Consider the following 6742-nt stretch of genomic DNA (forward strand, 5'->3'; position numbering starts at 1 on the left):
TCACAGGCAATACAGAACCCTGAAGACACTATGCACCTGCAATGTGAACTGGACAAAATATACAAGTGGGCTGAAAAGAATAGCATGCAGTTCAATGCTGAAAAGTTTCAAGCTTTATACTATCAGCATGCAAAACTAAATGCAGTACCCAATAAATACACTGGACCTGGAGAGATTGCAATCCCAGAGGCACAATCAGTGCGAGACCTAGGTATTGACATGAGTGATGATGCAACCTTTCATGTGCATGTTGCTAGATTGGCAATGAAATGTAGGCGGCTGACCGGATGGATTCTTAGAACCTTTAGAACAAGAGACCAAGAAACCATGATGGTCCTCTGGAGGACACTTGTCCTAAGCCACTTTGACTATTGCTCTCATCTATGGTCACCATCCAGTGTCAAGTTAATCACAGAACTTGAGGCGATCCAACGAAGCTACACGAAGAAGATAGCCTCTGTGCAGCATATAAGCTACTGGGAGAGACTCAAGAGATTAAGACTCTATTCCTTAGAGCGTAGGCGAAGATCCTAGAAGGACTTGTCCCAAACTTTGGTATCGAGAGTTACACAAATGCTAGAACTGGGCGCCACTGCATAGTGCCAAGGACTCCAAATTTGCCATCAAGATGTAGTACAAGATACTGTGATAGCCTGGGCTTCAGAGGCCCACAGCTCTTCAATATCCTCCCGAAGAACCTGAGAGACCTGCATGGGGTGGATGCAGATGTCTTTAATATAAAACTGGATCTCTTCCTGTCAGGTGTCCCAGATGAACCAACTTCACGGCAGGAGCTGCAGATGAGGGCAGCTACATCGAACTCTCACATGCACCAAATAGCAATTGCTAAAAAGCATTCGTGAAGTAAAATCATGTAGCAACACCAAATGGCGGTGCCCCAGCATGGCCACAGCTCGTGCGCTGAAACTAGTTAAATAAAATAAAATAAATAAAATAAAAATATATGTATGCATGCATGAATGCATGCACGCATGCACGAACGTATGTATGTATCTGTGCATATGTATGTATCATGTATGTATGTATGTATGTATGTATGTATGTATGTATGTATGTATGTATGTATGTATGTATGTATGTATGTATGTATGTATAACCTGTTTGCTGTACATGATAAGCAGAAGTAAAATTACAAAACTTTCAATGAACGTCACATAAGATTGGTTGAATAGGTGGGGTTACAGGTGGAGTTAATTTGTCGTTTTGATTTAGTAGGGCTGTGAAACTCCACTGGTTGAGGTGGTTGAAAGGACGCTGAGTCAACAATGATATCGTCAATATCATCATTATCATCAGCAAGCTTAACAACTGCTGCAAGGGTTGGAGGATTAAACTCGAAGAAAGAATAGAGTTCTAGCTGTTTCTAGTAAATGAGTTCCTTTAAGGATCTAAGACATTGATAATTTTGCTGAACCTCAGTTTTCCATGGAAAAGCAAGAGTACAAAGTTATCTTATTCTTATTCTCGCTTAATAAAAACTGAACGGAGCTTTTATATATATATATATTTCTGAATTTGTGTAAATGTGTATAGAATAATATATCAGTTGAACAAAGTTAAAACATGGTCTGGTTTTCACGTTTTTTATTATGGTATTTTATAGCAATATAAATTTTTTTACAATGTTGAAGTGTGTTAAACATTAAAAAATATTTTGTAATGTTCATAAAGTTCAATTAGCGCTTTCATACGTTCGTAGTAATCATCAGATTTCAAAATGTATTTAACTGACAGTTGAGTTCTTGACAACTGTAGTCAAATGGCTGACTTCTTTCTTTTTGTACCTCTTAGAAAGCCGAATTTTTGGAATACGGTTTTGACCAATCTGCATGTGGCTTAAACGTCACGGTTTGCTAGACGTACCGATATTACTGGCATTGATCCCGCCTTTATTTTAACCCATTAGCTTGTGATTTATACGTAATGGTTTTATGAGTGAGCAAGCTTAGTTGGTTTCGATCGTTTTTATTTCAATTGGTAGGAATCTTCTGTAATTTGTTTATATTCTTATGTTAAAGATATTTTTTAATCCACATCATTAATTGGTTGTTATATTATAGTTCCGTTCAGAACAGGTTTGAACATTTTAATAAACCGTTTTTCTTTTATCTTTCTTCCAGCCTCACTTGTGTCATGTAGTTTGTGGAAAGGAAAAATTAGAGACATTTTCTGACCACATGTTTCTATATGTTCGCTCAATGGAATTTGGCGAACATTAATGGCCGGGATTCGTTGCTTAAGGATTCGTGAGCGCTCCGACAGTACATTCCCAGTTTCGCTGATATATAATTCCTTGCAATTCAGGTATTTAATGCAGTAGATCAAATTTCTGCTTTTGCAGTCCATATCTGTATTTGCGAAAATCTGTCCATTTTTTGTCTTAATGGATCTACCAGTATTGACACGTTCCACATCTGTTATCATTACACTTGGGTACTATGAATGCTTTATCCTGTTTGTTCATATTGAACTTTGCCTTTATTAATAGTTTCTTTAGGTTATGTGGCTGCCTTTTACTTAGTTGTGTGATTAGTTATTGTAATTTTTTATTTTTCACTTTGTTTCATGATTGTTTTGATGATGTTAAAAATGTCTTGATGATGCGGATTGTGTGTTACTAGAAATAGTATTGTGTTCTGTTGATGAGTTCGTCTTTCTCGTGTAGCCCTAAGTTGTTCCATAGGTATCTCTTTTGCTCGTTGTGTGTTATTTTCTACAAGTAGGAAAGGGTGAGCAGAAATCTTTTGAGTTCTATAAGTGGTAGGTTCCTAGTATCATCTACTATAGTACAAATTTTCCTGGCTTGACAGTACGGGATGTTGCGTTTTGTGTGTGTTGGGTGGCATGATTTGAAATTTAGGTACTGGTGTGTATCTGCGTTTTTGTGATAAATATCAGTTGTGATTGTGGTGTTGTTTTTAATTACCATTATGTCAATAAATGGTAATTGAGAGTTGCTCATTTGTCCTGTGAATTTGAGACTAGGCTGTAGATTGCTGAGGAGGATACTGAATTCTTTCAGATTTTCTAGGGATTTGGTCCAAATTGGGAAACAATCCTCAAGGTATCTTTTCCATGTGTCCTCTGTATGTCTTCTAAAGGCCATGCAGTAGTTCTCTTCAATTTTTTGATATAGGTTTTGTTCCCAATACTGAGTTCGCGAAAACTGGTGCAAATCGCGTCCCCATAGCTGTGCCTCGAATTTGGAGGTAGTTTTTTTCCGTTGAAAAGGAATGTGTTGTTTTCGAGGATGAGTCTAACCGCGTTTAGTATGAAGATTACAGTAAATCTGCTAAGGATCTCTTCTTTATATTTCTCGACCCAATATTTTATGGCAGTAATTCCCAAATCATGTGGAATATTCGTATATAAGTTTGTTACATCAAATCTAACAGTGAATTGGATTCTGTAGTTTTGGGCAGATGAAACTGGGTATGTGACTACATAGTGGTTTTAGGATAATGTCAATGAGGTTGCCCAGGCGATGTGTAGAACAGGCTGAACCAGCTACGATGTACCTTAGTTTAAAGTCTTTTGGTTGTATTAGTTTTATGTATTCACTACCTTGTTCCTTTATAGCGTTTTGTATTTCTTTTGACTCGTGTATTTCAGGTAAGCCATAGAAGTTGCTGGATTTCGACTCAAAATTTATAATATAGTCCATTTCATTAGAAGTGAGAGAGTAATAACGTTTTGAAACTAAGTAATTGGGTTTCTTCATGATACGCTGATCAATATTCGAGGGCATTACATAGTAGAACGTTGTATCCTTCAAATGATCTTCAGCTAGGTCCCGGTTATATTCCGTATCTATTATAACAATGGCACCTCCTTTATCTGTTTGTTTGATGACAATTGTGTTGTCATTTTTAAGACGTATAAGGGCAGACTTTTCTAGTTTTGAAATGTTTGGTCTGACGTTGATGTTATGCCTCAGTGGAAATCTGGAGAGAATATCAATGATGTGTGTTTCGTCCTTTTGACGGGTTAAATTTTGATTTATTTCTCGCCAAAGTTTCATCATTCTCATTATTTTTATCAGTAGAAGACTCCGTAAGTCGTAGTTTCCGACAAAAGTTTTAGATATCTTCCTCCAATTCTTGATGACTGACAGTAGGTGTAGGTGTGAATTTTTGTCCTTTCATCAATAATCGAAGTTCGTCACTGTCTATATTTCTTTTTGACGGATTAATAATTTTAGGGTCTATCTTATCAGTTGTTTCACAGTTGTTTCTTCTTGGGCCTTTTATGTGTTTGCTATCCTGACCCTAAAAAATAGATTCTTTTTCGCCTAATATTTCTTCTATTATTAACATCTTTTCTCTGGTGAGCTTTGAATTTTGGTTGTGGTGTTTGGTTAGAAATCTCTTCTGATTAACTCTGAATAACCTGTTCTTCTGGTATCCCTTCATTCTTTGGTCGTATCTTACCATCTTTGCTTTCTTTGCAATGAGGCGCTGTTTCAGTTCCTTCTTTACCACTTTCAGGCCCTTTCTTTCAATATCATACTTCCTATTCAGTGCCCGGTATTTTTGTTCGCTTTTAAGCTCTCCTTTCTCTTTTCCGTCTAACACAGAAATGTCCTTCGAGAACACCGTTTCTCTTGTTCCTATGTATATTACTTATATTTTCAGCATGTGAAAATAATTTTGGGGGTTTATTTAACGGTCTAGTATGGTTTTTTTGCCACAAATGTCATGATTTATTTTCTTCTTTTGTAATACCTTTAATCCACATCTCTTTCATTTTCTCAGCTGTTTCCCGCAGCTATTTTCGATATTGCCTCGATAATTTCATTGTCCACCGTTTCGTATTTTGTCTTGAATCGAAACTCTTTACTTAGATTGATAAAAATGTCTGTCCACAATTTACACACACACACACACACACACACATTAATTACTGGTGAAGGCTGGTTTATAGGGTTACCCTGGGTTTCTCGTCATAAAGGGTACCCTTATGGCGTATCTTCAGATCCTAAGTCCCGATGGGCTATGGTCTCTTTAAAATACGCAGAGAGTAACGATACAGATATAAACAATGAGGATTATCTCCCTTTGGTGCTGGTCATCGGTTTCTGGCTGTATCTTCCTCCTTCAGTCACGCCACCTATGAGGGTAAAAGGTAGGGAGTTATCCCCTACTCTCATCAGCAATCAATTTCCAGCTGTGGTGTAATTATCGTTAATACCGCTATTATCGTATTATGCGGTTCCCAAAACGCTAACAGGAATCTCCTGAAATGCAAGCACGGCCCGAAATTCTCCGATCTGGAGTTCAATATGGTCCCTGGTACGTGCGAGTTTTTCAGGATTTCCATGCGTTCAGCTACGCATAACTTTCAGCGTTTCAGTCCATTTATGTACGGACCTGGACGGTGGAGGATTTTCCATGATATCGAGTATGGAATTCCATCTTCCTTCAGTTGCTACATATGGTTGACCAGCGATGTTACATATCTCCTTTTCGGGACCCTGAAGGAGGATCTATTGTTGGATCTAAGTTCCCGCGCATCCAATATATTTCTTTGTATGCGTGGAGCTGCTGTCGTCGGTGCTGTTATTGCTGTTGCCGTTGTTGCTGTTCTTGCGGTTGTAATTGTCGATGATGTTGCTGCCGTCGGTGCCGTTGTTGTTGTTGTTGTTGCTGCTGTTGATGGTGCTGGATTCTGGTGGTGCTGGAGCTGGTGGTTGCGTCGGTATGTCACTGCCTTCGCGTGTGTTGCCGGTGGTGCACGTGTTGCTGTTATTAAGCCTGCCGATGTTGATGTTGCTGCCGTTGTAGTTATTGCTGCTGCTGCTGCTGCTGCTGTTGCTGCTGGCGCTGATGTTGCTGCTGCCATTGTTGCAACTGGTGCTGACGATGATGATATTGCTGGGATCGGCGAATCTGCTGCTACTGCTACTGTTGTTGTTGCTGGTGCTATCGTCGACGATGATGTTGCTGGGGCCGTTGGGGCCGTTGGTGCTGGTGAAGGTGGGGATTGGGGTGGCATTGGTAATGTTATTGCCGGATGTCGAGGGGCGCCGTCGATGTTACCACTACAGCCGAAAATATTACAGGATGTGGAAGGGGCGCTGTCGATGTAACCATTGTAGCCGAAAGTGTTACAATACATGTTATTATTGCTATTATTATCTTCCCTGGTGGTGGTGTGCCGTTCTCGTTGTCAGAGCTACCATTATTCACGTCTATGCTGGTGCCTCTGCAAGGGGCGCTGCTGCTGTTGCTGCTGCTTCTGCTGCTGTTGGTGCTGCGGCCGATATAGTTTGGTCTGTTACTGCTGCTTTGAGAACTGTCGCTGGGTCTGAAGATACGCCATAAAGGTACCCTTTATGGTGATAAACCCAGGGTAACCCTATTAACCAGCTTTCACCAGTAATTAATATAGAGTGCCCTACTTCTTAGAGTGTGCTTCTCCGGATTTATGCTTTTCTAAGAAAAAAAACGATGTGTGTGTGTGTGTGTGTATAAAATAGAAGAAAAACGCAATAGAGGACAAGACATTCGAACAGATAGACGATACAAAGGCGGACAAGAGAAACCACAATTAGGACTGGGGGGACAGGTCATTCATGGCCTTCTTTCTTCAGTCAAGTTACCAGATGTCCTTACTGTTTCGGGGCTGCCCCCAAAAAAGACAAAGCTAAGAGCATTAGATTTTTGGTAAGAAAGCTAGCTAGTGTACGGTAACAAAGACAAAAAATGGAGAACATAGTATA

Source organism: Octopus sinensis, unplaced genomic scaffold, assembly GCF_006345805.1.
Source record: "Octopus sinensis unplaced genomic scaffold, ASM634580v1 Contig02465, whole genome shotgun sequence".
NCBI lineage: Eukaryota > Metazoa > Mollusca > Cephalopoda > Octopoda > Octopodidae > Octopus > Octopus sinensis.